The sequence below is a fragment of the Falco punctatus genome, assembly GCF_963210335.1.
Source record: "Falco punctatus genome assembly, chromosome: 6".
Taxonomy (NCBI): Eukaryota; Metazoa; Chordata; class Aves; order Falconiformes; family Falconidae; genus Falco; species Falco punctatus.
In genome coordinates, this window is record NC_137585.1 from 14,928,327 (window position 1) to 14,953,942 (window position 25,616).

Sequence of the window (25,616 nt, forward strand, 5' to 3'; positions counted from 1 at the left end):
CTGGCGGCGGCGGGCAGGCACCACAGGTGCTCCTCCCGGCCAAGACACGGCGTGCGGGCCGCGGCAGCGCCGCCCCGGGGCCGGCCTCACCTGCGGGCGGCCGGAGGAGGGGCGAGGCCGGGGCTGGGGCGCCTCCAGCCCCCGGGAGGCCGCGGAGCGCGGGGGCGGCTGTTGAGCCGCGCGGCGGCCGCCCTCGCCTCAGGCCCGGGGCGGGCCGGTGCCGGGCCCCGCTGGCCGCGAGGCGGGCGGCTGAGGGGCGGCGGGGGAACCGAGGCGGGCGGGGGTCCGGGGGCTGGCGCGGCACCACCGCCCTCCTCCTGCACAGGTACGGCGGACTGGTGCAGCCCTCGGGGCCGACGCCGCTGGGTGCCCGATCGGGGCGCGGCCCCGCGCCCGTCCCGGCCTTTCGGTTTCGGTTCCCGCCGGTGGTTTGGGCTGGAGCCCGGAGAGCCGGGCCGGGGGGGCGCTGCCCGGGCCCCCCGCCCAGCCCGCCGGCCTGCTGCGTGACGGAAAGGGGGGAACAGCAGTGATGCAAAAGCGAGATGTGGACATTGATCCCTTTTTACTGCCTCTTTATTGTTTAGGGGGAAAAATAAATTAGTTGGCACGTTGTGGAGCATCGCCATCTGACTGTGGCCGGGCTCGGCGCTGCGAACGTTGGGTGGCGTTCTCCATCTGCTCGCCAAGTGACCACTGTAATTTTCCAGTCTGTATATAAAAAAGACTGGCATTTATCCTTTTCGTGTACCTTTTTTTACAGATACGTGACATCATTAGCTCCTCTAGCTCTCCCCGTGTCCCCATGCAGTTAGGAGAGGTCCGAGGTACCCATCATCTTCCTGACAAAAGACTCCAGATTGATCTTTTGTCCCACGGTTTCACCAGGATCATGCCATTTTCTTCATACTCCCTCTAAACTCACAGTAGGAAATTGTCATTCCCAGTAAAAGAGTGGGAAGTAAGCTGAGATAAATCAACGGGGCGGGAGGAAGGGCAAAAACACAATCAGAGGCACAAGGACAGTGCCTCACTGAGTCACAAATTGCTGGATGCTTCCACTGCTCTGGGAAAATTCTGCCAGGCCCACCTTCCCTGGCTTCTGCTGGTGACCACTGTCAGAAAAAGGGGCTACAGGACATGGAGCCTGACCCGGTGCGACTGCCCTTACAGCTCTGGCTGCATGGTCTGCCCTTTGCGCTGCCAGTTCCAAACAGAAATTGGCGCACTGTGGACTCATTCCTGCTTCTGAGGGATTAGTTCATGCAATATCTTTTCTTTCTTCTCTTCATCTGGAGAAGCCTCCTCCTCACCCCGCTTTACTAAAATTAATAGGAATTTCTGCTAAGTGCACAACTTTGTATTTCCACTATTAAATTGCATGTCATTTCTCTTTCTCCTGTCCGCAGACTCATCCAATTCTTTCCACAGGGTATTCCAATCCTTTTCTGTTATAACAGCAGGTCTTAGGTTTATGCCATCAGCAAATTTCATTAGCACACTCATGTTTTTTGTGCCAAGGTCACTAATAAAATTTTAACTAAGATTAGTTCTGAGATCAGTCCCTATGGAACTGCATTAGTAACCTCCTTCCATCTAGCGTTTCCTTTTCAGCTCACACTATTGTCCTTACTTTTCATTTCTTACATTCATCCACATCTCTCCATCTTAATTAATATTTTCTCGCATGGCATCCTCTCAAATGTTTTATTGAAGTCCAGATAGATTTGATCTACGGTATTTTCATTGTTTGAGAAAATGATTTATCAGACAAAGATACTGGCTTAGTCTGCTATGTTCTATCTTTGGTGAAGTCCTGCTGCATTTTAACTAGTTTTTGCTATACTTCCACATCTTTAATTAGTTTTTCCTTCAACGTTTGTTCTAAAGCTTTGTGTACTAATGAGGTCAGATAAAAGAGCCTGTAGTTGCTTGGATCAGTTCATTTTCTTACCAAGTACCACACAGAAGTCTGTAGACTTTTCAGTCTTTCCTAGGCTGCTGTGGCCACTAGATCGGATCTGAAATTAAGGCACAGCATGCCTGTGATGGATTTTAGACTAACCCCTCAGGCTGAGAGAGCCAAATGTCATATTTTTTTACTTCACATCCCACCTTCCAGGTTTCTTCTGCAAAACCATGCATTCAGATTGCTTGGTTCCCAGATTTACTGACAGTCATGCCTTTGAGATTTTATGTATGCAACCTGAATGCTCTGGCATTGCTCTGCATATACTTCTTTTTCATTTCAAATACATTTATTTATGTTTGTATTTTTGTTGTATTAACATTTTACCTGCAGCCCAAAAAGAACAGTTGAAGGAACGCTGCTTCCACTTTCCACTTTATGAACATGTCCAGTCAATGGATTTAGAATAAATCTTACTATTTTAGAACAATATCACTTTGCTCATCTCCAGTTGCAGCCAACTGCCACCTCAAAATGAGATGTAGAGGTGAAGCTTATGGGTGAATAAAGTGTTATGTTTATCCTACAGAACCCAGAGAGAGATTTCTCTCTAGCGTTAGTTTGGTCTTAAAAGGGACCTTTCCATGAATGTTGCCACTCCCTTAATTAGCTCCCAACTGATGCAAGACTCCAGGCTGCTTTCTTCCATATGGAGAAGACCATGGTGAGGTCCTTGCTGAGAGTGACATTTAATTCCTTGGAGACTAACAAAAATGGGAGGGGAGGAAAGCAAGTCCAGGGCTATAGCTGGACCACCATACTTCCATGTCCTTCAGTCAGCATGAAACTCTTCCCTGTTTACCTTAGCCCCTCTGCTTCCTTTTGCATGTCGGAACAAACAGGTTGTTTAGAGACAGCTTTACACAGACCCTGTCCTATGGCACTGAGCTGAGTTTGTAAAAGATTATTTAGACATTTGGAAAAGATGGAAAGATGGACAGAAACAGCAAAGTTATATTTTCGAGTAAGGCTGAGATATCTCACTAGGAGAAGCTTAATATGTCATGCAATATTTTTTTTTTTTTCAAAATAAGAAAGTGCTATATAGGAATATATATAGGAAAGTGTACCTAGTTTGACTCTAATGTGTGTATATATTGTAGCCTTTCATTTCATATGAACCAGAACCAAATGTGTGTTATCTGTCATCTCTAAATCTGTTATTTATATGCAGGTTCGCTTAAGGAACATAGTTCACTATTGTTAAAATTTGCTTTAGAGAGAGTTGCAAATGAGAGCCCTGTAACATAAAATGACTTAATATGGGGCACTGTGTCTTTTTATGATGTATAATATATCAGTAACCACGATGAATGCAACATAAATACATAAATTCAGTGGAACCTCCAGCATTCTTTCAATGCATCTCTAATTACTAAAATGGCAGTGCAGTACTACTGTACGGATAATAAAGCAAAAACATTAATTTAAAGGTGAGAAGAAATTCCTGTTACACCACTTAAAGTAAAAAACAATATACGTCAATAAAAAAGAATTGCTTAGTTTCTGGTTTTGTTTCCATAATGCTTCCCCCATTCAGGGAACTTGTCAGAGCCTTTCATTGCTACAAAATAGAATTGAGCGCTGAAGGAAAGCTGCGAATCGAAAGCAAGATTTAAGGGACTGAAGAGCTGTTTGAATTTTGTTTTTCGCCTCCACTGCTTTCACACAAGTTTATGAACTCGCAGTTGGATTTCCTCAAACAGGAAGTTCCACAGTAATTATCATTAATGAGCTGTGGTGATAGCAGTCCCCTGAATCCACAGGGTCTTTTCAGTCATTCCTTTTAGAGGAAATAGAGGCTGATGTGGGCCAAATCCTCATTTGCTGGGTTAGTGTCACTGAATCTAGCAGCAAAACAATTTACTCTGGCAAGTCGTCCATACTCTTGTTTCAAACAAGCTTATTAGGAGGCATAGAATAACTCGAAGAGCAGTGTGGTATGACCCCCAAGTACTACTGAAGCACTGCTGTACAAACACATCTGTTGCTTTAGTAGATAATGTAAACAAAAAGCAAAGTGAGCCTGGCTGGTAATTCCTGAAGGGCAGAGATAAGTAAGGATCAATGGAGAAAGATTACAGATATGGATTTTTCTGAGAAATATCTTTTGCAACCACAGGCTTCGGAAAGCAGCATACTGGCCCCAGGCAGTGGTCCACCGACCCAAGGGCCTGCCTCTCAATGCGTACCACGTGTCAAAGACACACACTTTCTAGGAGGAAGACATTACAAAACCTCTCCCTCATGAAGATTTAAATGGAATCCGTAAAAGATCTAGTCTTCAACCAACGTGTGACATTTAAATCCCTTTCTAAATTTTTAATAACTGGTGAACAATCTCCAAATCAAGTCCTTTTCATCATTTTCATCAGCCCTTGTCCAGAAACCTGTTCATGAGTTTCTTACTACCTCATGTTTGACATCTACCCAAATTACTTGTAAGGTGATGACTTAAACTTTGCTTTCCAACATGAGTTCATTAATCAGAATTTGTTCCTAAGTTATGGACCAAGAAGAACTGGCTTGTTTCAGGTCATGCACTGCTTTGATCTGAACTTCTACCAAAGCTTTGCACCAATTTGCATCAACAGCTCCCTCTCAATAAGCACAACTTAGAAATGTGGCTGTGAGTGCATTTTCTGTATAAAAGGACATTATTGTCATCAGAACAGAACGGAGAACAGAGTTCTTCCTAAATCAGTTTCCAATGCAAATAAACCAGCAAAGTGTAGAATCGGCACATATGGCAGTAGATTTTTATTAATTGGTTAACAGCTCCAGTAACATAGATGCCTACACATCAAAGTCATGTAAACAGAGCTCAATCACCATATGGAACTAGACCAAGATGATAATGGGCAACAAAGCAAGACAATCCTATTCATGTTCCATATGGCTTCTGTTGACTTCTATCTATTACGCTGAAACTTCTCTGTACACTCTTATGGAGTGTTGTGTTTTGCTTTTCAAAATGGATGTATGAAATTAGGAATCCAATTGTGCAATCAATGGCCCCAAAATAAAGAAGGTATATAAAAAGAACTTAAAAAGGATTTTTTTTAATATGCATTTTTTCTGTATCGGTGTCATGCTTGCTTGAACCCTATTTAATTTTTTTCTATTTGATGAAGAAGGTTAAGCTAAATCTCACGCCACTACCAGGAAAGCTCCTTCTACACTAATGAAATGGGTCCTTTTGTTATAGCACAACTATTGCAATATTGTACCTTAGGAGAGAAACACAAAGGCTGCTAGCAGCAAATACAAGCAAAGGTACCTATTTACACATTCCTTTATCTGCTCCATTCCAAGTGTATAGTACAACGTAGATTATTTTCCTTTCTAGCAAGACAAATGGACATAGATTCTTATTCCACAGTGAAAGGGATAGAAAGACATAGATACTTTGAGGAATTCACTTGGGAGAAACAAATCACTGTTGTGAAGAACCTGATGCTTTTCCTGCTTTCAGCTTGAACATATACATCATTTGGAGCTAATAATTAACAGTTTGGATTTTACAGACCGATGTGCTAAGTACACCTTTTGAAAATCAGACATAGAAGATGGTCCTTGCAGAGTGAATTGCCAATGCAATGTAAGTGCTTTTACAAATGACGTGGGGGTACAATCAAAGCACAGTGTCTTTCAGGTCCAAGACTCGGTGGGTAGGGGGAAGAGATGAAGTGAAAGCAGAAAAAAGACACTTCCATCTAGTGGAAGCTTTTTTTTTAACAGCTGATTCAGAGCTGTCTGCAATTTTAACAGCGAGTTCAGTCTAGCAACCACCACTCACAGAGCTTCTGTATATCACAACATGTAACTTCAGATTGGGATGCTCCACTGATACACGGTCCAGCCTCAAACCACTTTCTCACCTTCCCTGGCATGCTCTAAACTCCTATTAAGCATCAGTGTTCAAGTCTAAATTGTCTCAGAAATGAGGTGTGGGGAGCACAATACTGACTTCATTTTTCTTCCAAAAATAGGAAAGTAATTTGAACTGCAATATCTGTTTGAACTTGGGGGCTTTCTTTCAGAAATCAAGAAGGGCCTAGAGGCTGGCTGTTGAACCACATCTTTATACACCACCAGACACGTCTCATGGTTGGTTTCAGTGCTATTGGCCACTGGTTTTGTCATTTCAACTGGAATGTTAGTGATTTTTTAGCTGGATCAAAGCCAGTTCAATGTCTGGTGTCCACAATATGGAAAAGAGCAAGTGAAAATGGGGCAGCTGCTGTTTGGGAACCCACTGACTATCAAGCAAATGGGTTTTCTATCCTCCTACCACTGAAAAATTGAGACAACAAAACTTCTGGCAGTGGGAATGGCCTGCAGTGCAGAATGGAGGAGGCGTGGCACGCAACTACCACAGCCAGTACTGTTTCCCAATAAATAATTACCTGCTTGAATAATTAGCATTAGTGCCCGGCATGTAATTAGTTTTGACTCCGATCTGGTACCTCTCCTGTGGTCAAGGCAAAAGAAGGTAGCGCTGCTTGTTTCCTCTGTGATCTTGTGAACCTGAAGCGGGTACCTTGAAAGGATCACCTCCACCTGGCGAGGCACACAAAAGAAACGTGGTCTGCACCGTCAAACACACGCCACTGGGCTTTTTCCTTTCTCCCATCAATGATAGTCTTCCTAACAAAACAGAGCAGAAGACTTACATCCTTCATTTCCCTAAACAGATTTATAAACCACAGCAGCACCCTAGCAGGTGCTGAGGTTTGAAGTCTCCCATTTGCCTTTTTTTTTTTTTTTTTCCTTGAGCAAAGGCAGCTGGTGAACTATGGGGAAATTGCAAACTTCTAAAGAAAGGGCTTAATCCACCATCTGAAATTCACAGAAGCATTAAGTCATTATTCAAATGAAAAGCTGCTTTTAGCCATTAACATATTTTTGTCAACAACAAAAAAAGCGAGATGCTGATATGAGGGGAGATATGCACATTCTTATTTATATGGTAATTGAATGGTCAGGGAGTTTGACTGTTATTTTCCTAAAACATGGTATGTGTCAATTAAAACTATGTTGCAGTACTCTTCTAATGGGGCCTGGCACCATTAAGAAATCTTTTCTTCCTCCTAAGATGTGATGGGGAAGGAGGCATTGAAAGTCAACCAATTTATGCAACCTACTTTGTGACATGATTGCTGGCTTTTGCCTTTCTACAGACAAAGCAAAATTAATAATTCTTCTCTGTAACAAGTGACAAGAGAATTATTTCTATCAAACCCATCCTAAATAGGAGTAAGAATATTGCTTCTCCTCCCATAAATTTGCATATTTAGAGTGTTCCTAGTAAAATCTGGCATGTTGTACTTCAATGGCTCATATTCTTTGTCAATCAGGCTTCTTTCAAAAGTGAAAATATTTTTAAAAGCCAGTGTACAACTGCAATTCTCTTCCGTCCAAGCAGCACATGTTGTAAATCACGGTGCAGAAAACTCTGGCTTCATTCAGATGGGCAGAGTTCCACTGGCACTGGTGGTGCTGAGGTTGGCCTGAGCTGGCTCCAAGAAGTCCAGCGAGCTCTTCTGCAAATGCATCATTAACAGAGATCATTGTCAGTGCTGAAAAAGCACCCTGAGAAGACATCTCTTACTGTTGTGTAAGTATTGTGTTAGTAGCCTTGGTTCATCACTCAAGCTGGAGCTGCTGTTAGCGTTCAAGCCAAGGGAGCCATCCGTCACCGTTTTATGCCTACCTGTCTCTCAATTTATGCAAATTCCCCAGGGACTCACCAAAAAACGAACCAAAAAGACAAATTACTATCCAGTGGTGTGGGATTATTAGCATATTTTGCTGAACGTGCTTACACATATGGTACTGGTTTTCCTCCCTATGCAGTCAGAGCTTGAAAAGGAACTAGCTGAGGCACAGAGAGGCAAATGCTTTAGTGCTGTCAGGAATTACAGAAGTCAAACCCATCATTTAAAAAAGGGTTTGAAAGGGTTGTTGTTGTGAACAGCTGTCAGAAAATTCTAAAAGGTGAATTGCATAAGTCCCAGAGTAGCATGTCTAGATAACAAAGATAACAGAAAAAGACAAAACTCAGACTCACAGGCTGTCCAACATCCCTCTGCTCTAGACGAGTGTCCAGCATCCCATGAGGAGGACACGTCAGAGCATGAGCGTGGAAGACAAATTGCATAAACACTTGACATGCTAAGCACAAGCCCAGTCCCTAAACACAGACTCTGTAATCCTGAAGGGGAGAATAAAGTATCTTCCCAAATAAATTTGTGCTAGATCTGTGTAATGCATTTATCTTATCACACGTTTTGGCCATGGAACATGTTTCTGCAAATATAATTTGGAGGAAATTTTAGATCGGGAATAATTGGGGGTAAGGTGACAGTTCTGGTTTTCATGCAGGCATAAGAAATAATTTACAAAATTATAGTATTTACAAAACCCAGTGATGCAGTCATACAAGTTCTCAAATTTGGATCCCACCTGCAGTGCCCTAAAACATATACATTTTTATTTTATAAAAAGAGGGGATTCAGAAGACAAGAAGCATTCCTGAGCCAATGGAATATATGTACTTAAAACTAAATGACATGAGTTGGCCAAAGCTATGCTAGGCAGCCTAATGATCTTGCAACTGTGCAACTGAGTTAATGGTGAACTTGAAAGGGTGACTGATAAGCATCTAGACTAACATGGACAATATTTATAATCTGTCAGTGAAGAAAAAAAGGACCAAGGAAAAACTAAGCTGGACACTGGTTTCATAGGATGAGGATGTGCAGTGGAGGGAGTCGAGATACTTGCAGGTTGGTTTAAAGCGTCTGGAGTGGGTGAAGAGCTCTGGTCTTAGCTGAACACCTAATGAATGGAGTTAGGACTTCCCATAGGGATGAGGTAAGCAGCCAATTAACAAGTGCATATAGAAGATGGTGGTACTACTACTGCTCTTTGTATTAACAACAGCAAGTACATAATACATGTCCCAGCTGCAAAGGTTTATCGTGTTTGGTGCTTTTCATATATATAATTGGCAAAAACATCCCAGGAAAATGACATGTAACATCTTACTAACACTAAAAAATTGTACTGCTTTAGCTGTACTGCTATACTTGTTGCAGCACAGCTACCTGTAGTAATGGATGCTGATACAAACAGGAATAAGGGATTCTGCCCATCTACTGCCATTTTCATCAAAGGCCAGGGTTTCCACCTAAGTAATTAGGGTTATCAACAACAATAACAAAAAAAATAACCCCACAAAAAAGTTAAAAAAAAAAAAAAGTGAAACAAAAACTTAGACCAAATTCATGTATTGTCCTTGTGGGACAATATTGGAAAAATGGAAAATTCAAGAACCCTACTGGTAGAGACAAGTACCAGAAGAAAGTGAAGATTTAAGATACCAAGGTTAAAAAAAAAAAAAGGAAAAAAAAAGAAAGAAAGAAAAGAAAAGAAAGAAAAGAAAATAAAAAAAAGGTTGCACAAATTTGCACTGGACTTGGAATTCTCCCAAGTTACAGGACTCTAGAATTTTATAACATTTGAACTTTTAAAGTATAAATTATTGAAAAGCAAATGAGCATTGTGCATTATTCTTGAAAACATTAATTTTGACTTGCACACTATTACAGACATATTTCCCTTTCCAATACTAGAGTTTTTAATAAAAAAATAATTTGAAAAGCATTCCCTTTCATGCATTTAATTGTTGTCTTAAGATACCACTCTGGAAAAAAGAATAGGAAAGGAAAACCCAAACACCAAAGAAAAAAACATAGGAGTACATTTTCCCTACTGAAATAATATTTTTGATCAGCATAATTGGGAAATGGTAGCGGAGGAGGTGCAATTCTGCCTCCCCCTCAGTTGCTGAAGGAAATATGTTTGTTATATACCCCTTCACAATAGGCAGAGGCCCTATGCAAAGACAATGTTGGGGCTTATAGCAGAGCTGGATGTTGGAGCTGATGTACTGGAAGTAAGCTTGCTGGTGGGTAACGCTCATCCATGTCCGCAGGTGGGAATATAGCAATAGAGATTATGGGCACCCGCTGAAGTTGTCTATGCCTGAAAATAATTTTTTATAACCAAAGAACTCATGGGGAGGAAGGGGCTTCTGAATGAGAAAAATGATTGCAGCTATGAAGTCTGGCAGAGCAGGGGACGGGGGGTGTTACATTTTATTCATAGGAAGATTTGAGAAATCAGTGGAAAATAACAGGGAGACAGAGAAAACAAAATAATGCCATAAAAGAATTGAACGCTGAAAACAAGGAGTTTGTTTTTTCATGGACTTTTGCATTTTTCATACATATTTTCACTCTGAGCCTTTGCATGCACTCCCAGAAATCTGCCAAGATGGAAGAAAATGAAACCAACCCCATTTTCCCACCTCACCCCCATGCAAGAGATATATTTTTGTCCCTTCTGTTTTTACCCCAGGCTTTCCTAATGACTTATTTTCCTCATTCATCATGTGTGCCGCTCTGCCTGCCTCTTGTTCATTTATACGTCTCATTGCGCTGCACACCTTCCAGGATACAGGGGTTGCCAGAGTGACGATGCATATTTCAAGGGTGACAAAAGAAGTCATTCATTTAAATAGCACACCAAAACCTGTGCTGAATATTCCCAAACACATCAGTACTTGGCAGATAATCATTCTCCTTGACAGTCTCTTCCTAAGGATGTACCAAGTGAAGATTATTCAGAATAGGCTGTAAATGCAAAATGAGTTGTGTTTGAAAACCAGCAAAGTCAAGGCAGCTTGCTAACATATAGTTTGGAGCTCCTGTAGTTATAAGACCCTGTGGATCAATTTTTGGAATCCCTGGCCCCATTATAAATTCCACAAACAATATCCTGCTCCTGGATGTTAACATGCTGAGTATAGCAAGGCATCAGTTTACAGAAGTCCCTGCAGAGAGGGCAATGATATTGCAAGCATCTGTTGTATTTTCAGAAGCATTATGCTGCCTTTTCTCTTAGGGGTTATTACTATGAACAACCATTGCACAGGAAAAGCCAAAACCCATTGGAAATAAAGCAGGAAAAATTAAAAGGAAGGTGTATAGTGCTTAGAAATTCTTTGAAAATCTCTGTAGTTATGCAGAAACTTTCTTCAGAAAGTCCCAAAATACAAGGGGAATTCTACCTTTTCTATAGATGGTATTACTCAACCTCTGGGCTGTAGCCTTTTATTTCTTTATATGCATTGGAGGAACTCAAGCCTTGGGCTTCTCTGCGCTAGGATCTTCACAAATGCAGAAGAGAAGGGAACCAGGCCCTCGAAAAATTACAATCTAAGAAACACACAGAGAGCAAGCAGCAGGGCAGGGGCAGCGATGAGTTAGGCTATCCTACTAGAAAGTCTTCCAGAGCACACAGGCCAAGAGCTATCTTCTAATTCTTCCTGACAAAAATCTCCAAACCAATATAATTATGATCGAGTAACTTAGAAAAGCCTTTTTGGCCTAACGGAAGGCTAATCTTTGTGTCATATTAATATTCCTTATCCTGTACGTGTGCCTGCATTTTAGTGTACGATAGCAGATTTGTTTGTTTGTTGTTTTTTGTTTTTTTTTTTAAGGTAGATTCTAGCAATAAAGATAGTTGGAGTTTCCAGTGATAGCAGATGTTGAATAGTATGTCTGATGAAGATCTTTGCAAAGAAGAGGAAGGATTTTGCAAATCTGCTTACTGCAATTAGACATAGTTTTAGAACCCCTCATACGGTGTCTTTAGAAGCTGTAAGCCAGATAAATTCCTCAGTGCCCAGGAAAAAAGGCCAAACCAAAAAAAGACTCCAAACTTGTGCAAATAAACTTTTCTCTTTGCATTAAAATCTCTAAGCTTATACAGGTAATCAAGCACTGTATGGTGAATTTCAATTAGATTTTCATTCAAGATTTTCCTAGCAGGCTTTGATATTTTTCCCTGTGTTACTTGATGTTTGATCCATCCTTGCCAAAAAGAGAGGGGAATTTTGGGGCACAGTGTATACTTTGTACATTTCTCGGTAAGCCCATCAATCAGTACCTATTATGTCTGTTGCCAATTGGGTATTACTACTAAATAATATATGCAGGTTAAGTCCTCTGCTTGGGAAAGTCATTAAATCTGAGATGATCAAAAATCTCCCAATCTAGTAGTGCTCACTACAGCAGCTACTGCTCAGGAGCTTTATCAATAGAAGAGAATTGGTACATTGGCTATCTTGCCATCTCAAACTGCCAAAGACCCGGTGCCCTGTGTACTTCCACACAGAGCAGCTGAAACCTTTACAGCAGTAATTGGTAGCTTGCCAGGTGAAAGCTGAGGTCAAAATCAATGGCACTGCCGGCTTTCTAAGAATTGCTGCTATCCATTGCTGTAAATTATGACCGGTCACCTTGAGAAAAGCACTGAAAGTTGAAGAACAAACCAAAAGCCTTTTTAAGTAGCTCATCATCAATTATATTTAGACAACCCCCCCTGTACTGAGTTCACACATCTTTCATGTAATTTAAGTAACTATGAACAGAAAGGGGGCTGCAATTACTTAAAGCTGAAGTGCATCCATCCTTCATACATTACACAGATTCTACTGAAATATTGGATTTGTCCCATTCATTTATATCAACACTTTGTCTCCCATTAGAGCTTTAAAAGGACAAGACTCCATGTCTCTGAATCTCTTTTTCCATGTTTAAGACGCAGTGTGATTTGCTGAGGGCTCTGTAGCTCGTGGGAGAGGGCACACAGGGCTAGCAACAAGCATTTGGCAAGAGAATAGAGCGCTGTCATTTCCATAGTACCAATTTAATTTAGCTTTGTTATTTTTTGGCAAGACACAGACGTAGTTGAAACGACTTGTCCCAATATGTAAAACGTTAATCTCTGTTCGCATATTGCTGTTCTAGGGATATGCGTTTTGCAAAGTAATCTTTAAAAAATAGGGAAGTGAGTAACATGAAAGGCAGCGTGATTCTGAAACCTATTTAAGAAAAGCACATTTCTTTGCTGAAACTCATAGTGCATCATTACCGTGATCAAAAGTTAGAGGAGGCTTTTTGATGACGTTGCAAATGCCTCTGGCAGATGTGAGAGGTTGTACAAAGATGTTGAATTAAGTGTCACAGACAGAGGGATATTTAAACATTGGAGGCTGTCGATTGCCCTCATGTCGAGTGAAGTAAGCAGAGTTACACCAATTAGTGCTAATAATAACATCCTCAGCTGGCATAAATATTTTAATGTTTGTTAGGATAGCAGTGCCTAACAAGCAGTCAGGGACAGATCCTTGCCTTGCAAAGGACTCAGTAGAACATATTTGTAACCCAGCGGGCTAAACAGACAACGTGATGGCAAGCATCGGCTCTAGAATCATTACTTCTTCCTCCCACAGGTTTACTTCAGAGGTGAAGTGGTATATGCAAATCAAGGCAAAAAAAAAAAGGGGGGGGGGGGCGGGGGAACTCTGGAGAAATAAGTGTGAAGAGAATAGGGGAGTTTGAGCAGCAGCCAGGTAGCATGAAAAGAGAGAAAACTGAGCAGGAGCTGTGGGTTGGTTGTGGGCTCCTGCTTTCCCGTTCTGTTGTCTGCTGGCACTGCCTGGCTCTTGGCTCTAGTGTTTCACCACCACCACACGGTTAAAGGAGACACTGTTGGATCCAAGTAGAATGCTGCAAGGGAACCTCCTTTCCCTGTAGCGGGATGGAGAGAGGTGGCACCCCTCGTGCTGTGCTTACCCCCGTTCTTATAGAGCGACTGCAGAAGACAGTAATAGAGGGACTGCTGTAATGTTGCTGAAGTCTTGCCCTAACGTTGGAGTAACAATCTCTGAAAAAGAGCATTGTTGTGTCATCCAGACTGTCTGCGTCTCATTTCAGCATGTGGCAGGTGGCCTCGGTGCTGCAAGGTAGAAAGCATTGCTCAAAATTAAATAGCCTTTGCTGGCAAGGGGTGGCCCAGATTAAATAGCCTTCACTGGCATCTTGCTGGCCTAAGCTCAGTTTTGCTTTATACTAAACAAAGGCAGATGAAAGCAGAAGTCAAGCAAATCTTGGCCTCCGGGGTAATCAAATAAAATACACTACATGCAGCTTTTGCTACAATGGGCCAGTAAAAACAGAAGTGTCAATCAGCTGTTAAGCTAATGCATGAGGAAGCAACTCCAAAACTGAATTAGGAAGCTAATACATGCATTTCCAGGAATGGGAATAAAAGGTTTTACTGCATAGTCCTGAACATCCAGGTAAGCCCTGGAATTCAACCAGATCTTCATTTTTTAACAGCATTCCTCATACAACCATATAGCATTAATAAAAATAAAGAAGTAATAACAACGTTTGTACTGCACCTTACATCTCAAGATCTAAAATTCACCATCCAGAATTCTAGAATTCTAAAAGGGTTTTTTAGTGCCTTGAAAATGCAGTTTGTTCTGTGTCACTATTATCTATTTCAGAATCAAAACTTGCACATTAATTGAAGATTCTTTCTGTCAATTCATACAACATTATCAAATGATGTCTGAGATTATTTCAATACACAAAATTTTGCTTTAGCATTTAGAGACAGATTTTTATCTTCAGTAAATCTGCCTCTGTGCAAGATCCACTAGGTGAATGTAAAGTTATTATTTTGAGCTGCTGACAATCATTAGCACACAGAGAGCATCACTGTGGCTGTGAGTGTTGCTCAAAGTCCAACACACAAACTGAAAAATACCACACAATTCTGTCCATGTCAGATGTCAAAGCAGAAACTGGAAATTCAGAGTCTGACATGCGTTAAGAGCCTTTACTGCTCCCCCCCCCCCTTTTTTTTTTTTTTTTTTTTGGTTTGTCTGTATGAACTGTAATCACAGCTGTTTGCTTTGAGAAGAGCAAAAAATAATCTGCTGCTCTCAGCACTGCAGCTCATTGAATTTCCTCTCACGCATGTGCATTCACATACCCCAACCTGACAAAGCAGAGTTAACACTGTATTTATTAAATAAGAAGATAAGGACAATTGAACTGATCTCAGTGTTTAAATACGCTGTAACATTTCAATGTCTATAAATCTTGTAAAACAAAGCTGAAAAAATTTAACAGCACTGAATTCAGCCATTTACACTGAGGCTAAAAAGGCTCAGCTGGTATTTCCTGAATGCAAGGTCACAGGCACTGTGGCTTCAGAAGAGGGAAAAAAACAACCTTGGAGGAGCGGGAAGGAAGCACTGTTTAGTTGCAAGACAGGAATATACAGAAAACACTAATAGGAACAAAAAATCATTTAAATTAAACTATAATAACTACCTAGTTTATAAATATGTAACCTGGACCTCTCTGTCTTAATTTTCTTCCCATTTTTTTTTTTTTTTTTGCTGTTGCATTTTTAGCTTTCCTGCCTGTAGTCAGGCCCAGACGCTGCAGTGAAATCCAGAGCCCACCTCAGGCTCAGGCCTTTCACTCTTAAGTATCTCATTTAAATGCAGGCTATCAAGATGTATGATTTTAAACAGATTCAGTCAATCCTGTGCAAAAAGCTGCCTGGGTGCTTATTTTGCTTGAAACCAAGTTTATTTTGGTTCAGCTGATGTGAGTTAGCCATGGTTTTGCACAGTTTGTCCTGGTCCGGCATAAATTAACATAAAATACAGCTAAAATCAGAATTTTGTTAGAAAAAAGTGTGCACTTTGAACCAGGAAAATTTTTATTCTGGTCTACATGACTTTGATTTAAGGATAATAAGAACTGAGCCTGTGCTATTTGTATAGCTAACCCTTATGTAGGGGACATAGGAGACACAACAGCAAAGAACCCTACAACCTATAGAAAAGCTGTTTAGAAGTACAGTCACAAATGTGTCTCTTGAAAGTAAAAAACTTGCATGAGTGACAACAATAGGCTATTCCTCTTGCTGTTCTTTTCAGTTCTGTAGCAGCTTTGGGCTGCCCTTAGTGCTCCACAGTGATTAGGGAAATGAGCACTTTCTTCACTCACCACCAGCCAAGTGTTGCGTACCCCAAAGGAGAAGCTCCACAGTAATGCACATACAAAAAAAAAAAGCATTTATGATCTTACTGAAATCCATTATTTAGACCGAAGAAGTTGAATATCTGCACATGCCTTGACAGTTTTAAAATTATTCTTTCAAGGTGGAAAGATGAAATTGGCAACATCCCCTTTGTTACAACATGAACTCGTGCGGCTTCCCTTGCTGCTGCAAAGGTGCTTTTGAATTCACCAGCATATTTGTGCAGTTGGTTTCTTTCTTTCTTTCTCTTTCAGGGGTAAGATAAAATAATTATCAAAGTTGTTTAGAGAATCTTTGCTACTTTCCTGTCTTGAGACATTCCCTGCTTTGCAATTTATGTGCTCTGTTCTGCAGTTGATATGTGGTAAAGGCCAATATTGCAGAGTATATATTTATCTTTGTGCTTCCCACAAGCTGAGCACAGATATTTTATCACATCCATTTCAAATTAGAGGGTTTAAACATTTTCTTTCAGGGGACAGAGAGATTACCAAGGGCAAAGGACTGCCCAATAAAGATCTGAACACAGTTGGACCTGATGATCTTAAAGGTCTTCACCAATCTAAACGATTCTATGATTCTATGGTTTTGAAAGAGGAATATTTTTTTGCTCTTTAAAGGTGAAATGAGAGAAGTGTAACTAGAGACAGAAGGTGAAAGCATCTTTCATGCTTTGGTGATGAAAGGGAGATACAGCTTAAGACTTTCTGGAGAAGAAGAAACATATTAGAAGAGATAAATATTTCTTTACAAAAGACACAACCCAAAACATTGCTATGCTTCAATGTAGACATCACAACTAAGTCTACCATTTAGAAAATAACAGGAATGTGTCCCTGCAGTCAGGGAACCCTGGAGTCTCATCCTTTGAGTAGACTCTTGTACAGTCATGTTAGCATTGACTTGTTATTAGTACTACTTAGGTGTAAAATGAATTAATGGCGTAAAGGACAAAGTTTTCCAAGTTTCATCTCTGGCCTTGGCTTCTTGCATACTTCTTTGCATGAACACCAAAGGATGGGATTTTTTTCCTGTGGATAGCAGCTATTTAAATCTTTCTGGTTTCAAGAGAATCAGCACAGGATGAAAACCATTTTTTTAAAAAACTTCCATCATTACATGCCCTGGTTCATTACTGAAGAAATGCATAAAATATTCTTTTTTCTTACAGATAATGTACTTTCCATTTAGAATCAAGCTGGGGACTTAATTCTGTAGTTTTTGTGAAAAATCCTCCCAGCTTAACATGTCAATTTACTTTTTATTCTTAACAGAGAAACGTAGTCCAATGCTAGTGAAAATTAAGGTTTGACCTCATTTTTGTTGCTGCTTATGCTTTCTCAAAGGCTAACCTTAGCTGGCAAATGCCACATTTCCTGCATTTCTGATGATTCATCTGACCATTTGGAGGAGCCTAACAGCTCTGGACAGAAAGCTGTATTGGCTGGTAAATCAATTTATTGTTTCCACACATAATATTCACTTGCCTTGCCTCCAAAAGTCAAGTCAACTATAGCATCTGAGAGCTTTGGCTCAGAGGCTATGAAAGTAATCAGTGTGGTATCAACTGGATAATTAAAACACATTTAATATAACCTCTTTTGGCATCAATCCAGTTCTAGAAGGCTGTAATCTACACCAGGAGAACCACAACCAACAGCTACTGGAGCCAGCTCAGTAGAGAGACCAAAGGAAAAACAGGTCTCTTGCACCACATTAGTCTGATACAGTTTGGACGATTGAAATGAGATTGTTGCTCTTCTCTTCTCTGGATAGAAATTTCAGTTTGCTTCTTCCTCCCATACCGCAGAATTCACACTGACAAAAAAAAAATTGACAAACCACTACAATCCTCCAAGTGATGGATTGTCAGCAAGTTCTTTGTGGCTGTTTCTTGACACATAATGTAAGACCGACAGAAAATAATTTCCCCTTCCCAGTCATTGTCAGAAGTCACTAAGCCATTTTTACAGCGTCTTCTATCGATTCAAAAATGTCTGTACACAAGAGATGGCCTTACAGAAAGATAATCCCAACACATGGTACTTCGCTGCCAAATGTGTAAAGGGCAGGAGGAAGCACTGTGAAGCACGTAGCAGGAGAGAATCCAAAAGGGAATCAAGCTTTGATAATATCTCTCCCTCCCTGTAGTCTGTCTCCAACATTGTCCCTTCTTGACAGTGTTATTTTGTCTTTAAAGAATGCTTTTTATTTTGTGCAGATGAATGCTCAGAGACAAGCAACAGCAAGCTCAGGGCACAGGGCACCAGGCATCATCATTTAACAGTGTAGAAATACCATGGCATTGCTCTGTAGCTGGAAGTCAGCGAGTCAGTGCAGAGCCGCGTGGCAGTGTGCATCTCAAAGTCACGTCTGCAGCTAGAGCCTGAGAACAAGGGCAAAGCTCTTCAGAGGGTGTGGTATGCATGGGCGCTTGGTATTACTCATCCAAATATAGTATGAGGCATAACACTCAAATGGGTAACAGTTTTTTGCTTAACACGGTAGCTATTGAATGCCATATCCTCTCCATCCTGAAGCATCAGGTGATGTCCAGCACCTAGGTTTACTGGTGAAACCTAGCTAATTTTAGTACTAAGGTCCAGGGGTAAGAGGAACAACAACCAAAATCCAAAACTTAAAAAGAGAGTGAAGAATAATTGTAATTCATTAGAAAGCTTGGAAGAGGGAAAAAGGGTCCTTGCAAGAGAAGGGAAGAAGAGAATGGTATGGGAGAGGCTCTGAGCAGAAACAAGCTACGTGGGAAACAGTAGCCCTCATACACAGGCATACTCTGCCCTAAAATGTCTCAAATTAGATTGTGAACAAGAGGCCAAAAGTAAGAAATAACAAAAAGAAGACCAATGGAAGCAAATAAAATAAAATGTCTTGGAGGTTAGCTGCTGTAACTCTCTTGTCCCAAAGGTGATTCCAGTTTTGGTCTTCAAATAGCTTTTTAGAAAACATCTGTTTTCAGTAATTATGGCTTATTTTGGCCTGCTGATTTCTTAGAGAGATTTTTGCAATAAAGCAGGTCATGTAGAAAGATTTTGAGGAGATGTGTGGCTTTATGGAGAAGCACCAAGAAGAAATCATGGTTCCCAAGGATGTCCTGCTATTGCCCAAGGACACCACGCGCAGGTGACTGCAACGAGGCTCGAGGTGGAGGCAGCATTTGGGAAGAGGCTGTGGCATTTACATCTGCTTATCAACAACCTGAAGCAGAGTGCAGCATTCTGACACCATGCCAACTTGCCTCAGTTGTCCCTAAACTTTTTAGGCTACTAAATGACTTTCAGCATCATGAGCTCAAGGACTGAGAAGTTAAAATAAATTATTTTTTTCTTATTGCCAGCACCCAATGCTCGCTTGCCCATGCTAGCGGATGACAGCGTGGCCTAGGAGGTATCTGGACCAGGGCAGGAGAGGTCATACAGGTAATGTGTACTTTTTTGCATGGAGCATAGGATATGGTAGAGGAGCATAGGATAAAGTACAAGTGAGTGAGCAGAACAAAATATGAGGGGAGAGCAAATGGAAGTTCTTTCCAGCTGTCTCCTGCCCTGGTCAGTCCATGCCTAGGTATGCAAGTGTGCTGAAAATTTAGTCTGTAATCAGGTAGCTTTGGTAAAAAAACAGTAGCAACAACACTTTCTCCCACCTCTCAACAGCCACCAGCATTAAACAAATTGCTAAATGTATTCTCCTGCACGCTGAAGAAGGGACCAAGTAAAGCACTGCATAGCTTAGCTCCCTTTCCTTTCAGCACTGTCTCCTTTTGTGCTGGCACAACCGTAACTTGGGGATACTAAACGCGGAATACCGGCAGATTCACCTACGAGGGCACACAGAAAGCAGTCTGAGGACTTCATGCCTTCCATCCTTTAGATGCGAAGGGTTGCATTCAGATTACTGGAGACACCCCATTCACTTCAGGAGGAACTAACTATATCAGGCCTTTGTGGACAGCTAGTCAGAAATGCCCTGAATTTGCCCCTCTCTTTCCAAAGAAATTATTTTTCTGATTTAGTTTATTTCTCACAGACAGCAAAAATGTATACAACTACTACTCCTGGTTTTTGTAGGTCTCCCCTGGATTCCTTAACACTATTCAGCAGTTTCACTTTTTATGCCATGTTAGAATGACTTAATGCAAAGTTTCCAATTAAGGATGGATTAACCCTAGAAAGCAGAATCAGCGCTAAGCTAAAGTAATGCAGACATTTTGACCAATTCATTTAAAAAGCAAGTGATCATTGCACAATAGCTTTATGGAAGTCAGTATGCGTACAGCAGGGGTGAGAAATAGCCTGTAGACTTGAGGGCAATCCTACTAGATGAATGGATCAGTGGATTCTCATTTTCAGCTCTCTAAGGCACAATCGATTCCCATATCTGACTTGTTGGGGTGGAACCACTGGGAAAGTCCCAGGCTGGGTCTTATACTTTAAGGAACATATAATTCTATTTCTATCCAAAACAGTTTTAAAGCACTGTCTGTGACTTTCAGGGAAGTAGGTTAAACAGTACTAGGATCCATGAATCAAGCTGGGTTTCCTTTTCATAGTTGTTACTGATGAGGAGGAACACGGAGGTAATGTGATCATAGGATTCAGTTCATCCCTTGTCTATCCCCATCAGCACTGTTGCTTGTTTTCAACAAGGACCTACACAAGGTATGATTTGGGCCCCAGGTGTAGAGCATCGGCATTCTTCTCCCCTTCCTCTCAGTCAGCATCCTACTCCATTAATAGCTGCGCTTTTGCAAGACAGGGATGTTGCCAGAAACAGTCTAAGGTCTTTGAAGGTCATTCCTGAAGGATAAGCTTTCTGCAGCAGAGCAACAAGGCGAAGGAGGGCAATAGGTACCCCAAGAGATTGTGGTGGGCTCTGTGGGATCCCTGTGCAGTTAGAAATGATATGCAGGATCGACCACCTAAGTTAGGCTGTGGCTCTGAATTGCTCCTTCTCTTCCACTGAGCATCCAGACCATCTGTGCAGAATAAGCATCTAACTTCAATGCTTTTGCGATACCGTATGAGCTCCTGCCCCACCATGGGTTTGCTTTAAAAAAAAAAAAAAACAAAAAACAAAGACAAAACAAAAAAACCAAAACAAAGTAAAAGGGCTTTACTATGTTTACGTAGGGTGTAAGCAATGCAAGAAGATGACTAGATTCATACCTCAAGTAAGTAGTTCCTAAGTACCATGTCTCTATGGCTTTGATCTTCATTTATTAATGGGAGTCAGCTAGTGACCTTTTGCCATGGTTTAACTCTTGTTGGTTTGCATACAACTAACTACATAACTAAAATGTATCTCTTCCTTTCTCTCTTCCAAATTTTTACAACTTAATTATGTCTTAGGTTAAAATAGGGAGGAGGTAGAGAAAAAAGTAGAATTCATCCACTGACTTTCTTGAGTTGGGTTAGGAATATGGCCGGGCTATACAGTTTTAATTGGTGTTGCTAATTAGCAAGGTATTGACATCTTTGCTCATTGGCTCAGATTCATGGGATGAGGGGGAACTTTTTTCTTTAAAGAAACTTAATTTCAGACCTTCTATTTACGTGGGAGACTGTTTGAAGCCTGCAGAATTAATTTCTGTACCACTTCTTGCAGCTAGTCCCAGTGGGAGGGTGGGGAACTGAGTGATTTGCTCTGTCATTTCACCCTCTCTAGATCCCTTTGCACATCCCCATACCTCAGTGCCACTTTGCAAGTATTACAAAAAGTGCACAGTAGCGAAAGGATTTCCTATTTTGAAACCAACAGACCCTTGGCATCTGGGGAACAAAAAGCAGTGGCAAATACCAAAGGTTCTCTGCAGAGAATCCTCGGTCACGCTTTTGGAAGTAGCTTTATAGAGGTCCGCACTCCACCTACAAAATAATACACTGGGTGCTCTTGAGGGAGAATACTTTCTAGTTGAGAGAAAGCTTTTCCTCGAGGGTGTTTCGAGGCAGGGTGAGAGGAGGATGCTTTGGGGAAATGTGGTTGGAGAAACTATTCCCAGAATTTACATCTGTCTGCAGCTGGTGTTCTTGCCTGGAACAAAATGCGGACAGACATACATCCTTCTCCTAATTAACAGCCAGTTCTGTTTTTACAAAGCCTTTCATAGTACTACCCACTACCCACAGCCACTGCCAGATATAACACACTGAATCTACAATAAAAAAAGGTGTTTCCTCTGACTTAAAAACCAGATAATGAGTTTGAAGAGCTTTGACCCAGTACTGCTGAGAACCCAAATGATTTGTCTGTCAGATTCCTAGAGAAGGAAACAGAGCTAAGCCCTTCATTAAAGCAAAAGACATTTAGAAGGCTCTGAAGACAAAAGACATGAGAAAACACATTTCACGTCTTGTTCCTCCTTCATATTCAACAATTAGACACTGACTAGTTTCTGCCTCCAGTCTTTGTGTTTGTAAAAAGAAAATAAAATATTCTGCTGGCTATACCCATACATTTCTCCTCTCTGTTAATGCTCAGTGGAAGCAGAGAGATGAGACCAAATCCCTGCAGATTAGAAATCTCAGAAAAAACCCACCTGAGAGTGAGTTACTCTGCTCCAGATGCAGATGCAGAAGCAATACTGCCACACTGCTCTTTTTCAGTCTCTTTGAAAATCTCAACTTAAAGTCTGATCTTATGTGCATAGCTTTGAGTTCACAGTGTGTTCCTACTCCAAGGCTTTCACATGCCTTACTTCCACTTGATATTCTGTCCCTTTTTGCATTTCTGATATCTAGCTGCACAAAGTTTATCAAAGGGAGTGCAATTTGATGTTCCTGCTATGCTTTCCTTGAAAGGTCATGGACTAAACACCACAGTCCTTGTTTGTTACAAGCCCTTTTCTCTAGTTCACAAGGTTAAAGAAATCCCATCGCATCACTCAAGCTATTAATTAATCCAGCATACAGCAAGGGCTTGTAATTAGAAGTATTTTTCTAAGTGCTTTCTAGAAAAACCCTGTAGCAAATTCCCTTGGAAGTACAAAGTAAAGTGGCTTTTGTGGGACCACAGGATTCCACACAGCCTAATGCCAGTCCATCGTATGACCAGATCATTTAACCACAAAAATACAGTCTGGGTCAAGCATCGATCACGTTTCTATCAGGTTCACCAACACACATGATGCAGAGACTTATGCTAGGTGTAAAAAGATGAACAATCCTGGCTTCACCTTGCTATTGCTTATTGGTTTATAATTACTTTTAAAACAAATGTGACCAGTAGAGGAATTTTATGTTAGTTCAGCAATTTGCATCCCGTGGCTGTGGCAGTTTTCATCTGGCCCTACAGACCTCACAACTGGACATGCTGCACTGTTGAACTACAGAGGGCTGAAAACAGGTAAAGCAAGTCTGATAAATCCTGCTATGATTATTTTAGGAAGTTGTTAAAACAGTGGTCTGTTTTCCCCCTCTTCCACCTCGTTCTCCCCATGCCCGTGTCTTTTAGCAGGGAATATATTCACATCTCAGTTGCTTGAGCCTATTTAATTTAGAACAAGCTCTGGACTGACTACAAGAGCGTATGTTCCTTCATATTACTGACTACAGGCCTGAGAAGAAGAACAGGAGAGACCCGTATTGCCTTTGCTGAATATCTTGGAGGGTTCTGAGATCAGCAGAGAGGTAAGGAGGAGAGCAGGATGGGGCAATGCCTTAAACTGCCATACAGTGACAATACTAGGGCATGGGGATCCTAACAGAAAATTTTCCAGTATATGTGTGTGTGCAAACATGGGAGAAATGCAATAAAAAATTAAAAAAAAAATCATGCAGAACGAGAAGACTGTAAGTTACTGGGCAACAAGAAATGGCCATTACCTTGGAAAGGACTTTATAACCTTTTCATAGACAATTATTTTTGCTGACATGGGAGGCTGCCCCATGCCTGTCTCCTTGACTTTGTTACTAACTGAGAAAATCCCAACTCAGTTGTGACTGTGCAGGCACAGTGAACTCCCTCTTCTGCTGGATTCCTCCTGGCTGATTTGGTTGCAGCACTGGGCTCGAGAGAAGAGAGATACAAGAATGAGAAAACGCCTGTGGAGAGTTATAATGTTTTCATGGGGGGGTAGGGGTGGGGGCGGGGCGGACATGGACACTACACATGCTGATGCCAACGATGACACCAAACTATCCCCCAGATAAAAGCCAGCCTTGTTCTAGTAACTTTGTCTTCATAGCACCTCTACCCAAGAACTGGGTGCATTTCCCAGACCACGGTCTGAAGGCACACAAAACAAACCAGGGATTTGGTTCTCCAGAAGAAACAAATGGAAGTTCAACTAAAACAGAGCCATCTCTTTTGAAAGTGTAGGAGGTAGGAGGTGCATCATGGTTCACTTTCTTTTTAAGTGTAGATGGTGGGAAATTCCAACCAAATGGACTGTCCATGGGCTTCTTTGACAACGCTTCTTTCAGGGATGGTCCTCCTCAAGGGCCCATCCACAACAGAGGGTAGACATGGTATTCAAGAGCTAAGGAACCTGCTTCTGAGAGGAACCTTTGAGGCAAAGAGAAACCTATTGACCAGAGACTCCCATTTATGCCTAAGAATTGCCCAAGAGCTCTTTCTTACAGCCACAACCCCCAAACTGATGACATGCTGAAGAATCAACCAGTTCTTAAGTCCTGGCTTGTTCCTGCACCCATGCAGGAACCCTCTGCTGCTTTTTTAGCTTGCTGTATTGGCAAAGACCTCTCTTCCTGCCAGGACATTGTCACTGTTGCCACCCTTCTTTGGCCAGCACTGCCTTTGTGCCCATCCAGTCTGTGACCATACTGAGCAGGGCTCTCTGGGTAGCCTGGCACAGGAGACTGATGATCACTGGAGCTTTGAAAGGAGCTGGGCAGAAGATAATCTGGAGCCTTGGCTGGACTGTCTTCTCTGTAGCTTGGTTAGGCCTCTGAAGGAAGCAGCAGGCAGGGACCAAGTGGAAGCTGTGGTCTGTATGCTTAGCAAGGGCTGATTCCCTTTTATGCAGCTTGAGTGCACCCACACAAGAAAGATCTGGATCAACCAGAGACATTTGGGTCAAGCTGAACTAGACGTGACTGAGTGGTCCTTCAAAGAACCAAGGGTAGAGGCCCTTGCATGACCTCCAAGGCCACTCTGCAGAGGGCTGCTAGGCTGCACTGAGCCAAGAGCCCCAGCTGGGTGGCAGACATGGGGTGAACTGGCCTGCTTTTGCTCTTTCAAGGAAAAGCAACCCCTGTAAAGCTCTTCTGTCAGCAGTGGTCCTTGCCATGGGCCTTGGCCAACAGCCAGAGTTTGGGAGGCATTTTGTCGCAGGGCTCAAGATCCTGCTCCTCATATTCTTCTCCCAGACACCCAGGATTCCAAAGCGTTGGCTTTGCTTACCTCTTCACCAAGCGTCTTTCCAAGTGGTGATATCACTGCATCTCCTTGGGACTGGGCTCCATCCTTTTCAAAAAGGGCTGTGTTCAGTCTCCCAGACAAGCAAAAACCTGCAGTCCTGTGCCCTGACTCCAATGCTCCTTCTCCAGGAGGACTCAGAGCCACCTCTGTATCCTCCAAAGAGAGAAAACCTTGCCCTGAGATACCACGGGGCATTGTCACTTATGGTTGCAAGAGGTCAGTCTGTCCTCCTGGCAGAGGAAGGCCTTCATTGGGAAGAACTGTG

At 41.8% G+C, this 25,616-nt stretch overlaps 1 protein-coding gene across 2 annotated transcripts in view; it reads right to left on the minus strand.

Annotated features, from left to right (window-relative positions):
• LOC308065162 (rho GTPase-activating protein 8-like) overlaps nucleotides 1–25,616 on the minus strand; it is a 128,543-nt gene that overhangs the window by 89,518 nt on the left and 13,409 nt on the right. For both annotated transcript variants that reach the window (XM_080390805.1, XM_080390806.1), the window contains exon 1: nucleotides 1–25,616. This exon is cut by the window's right edge and continues 13,409 nt beyond it. The gene's annotated coding sequence lies outside the window, so the exon portion shown is untranslated.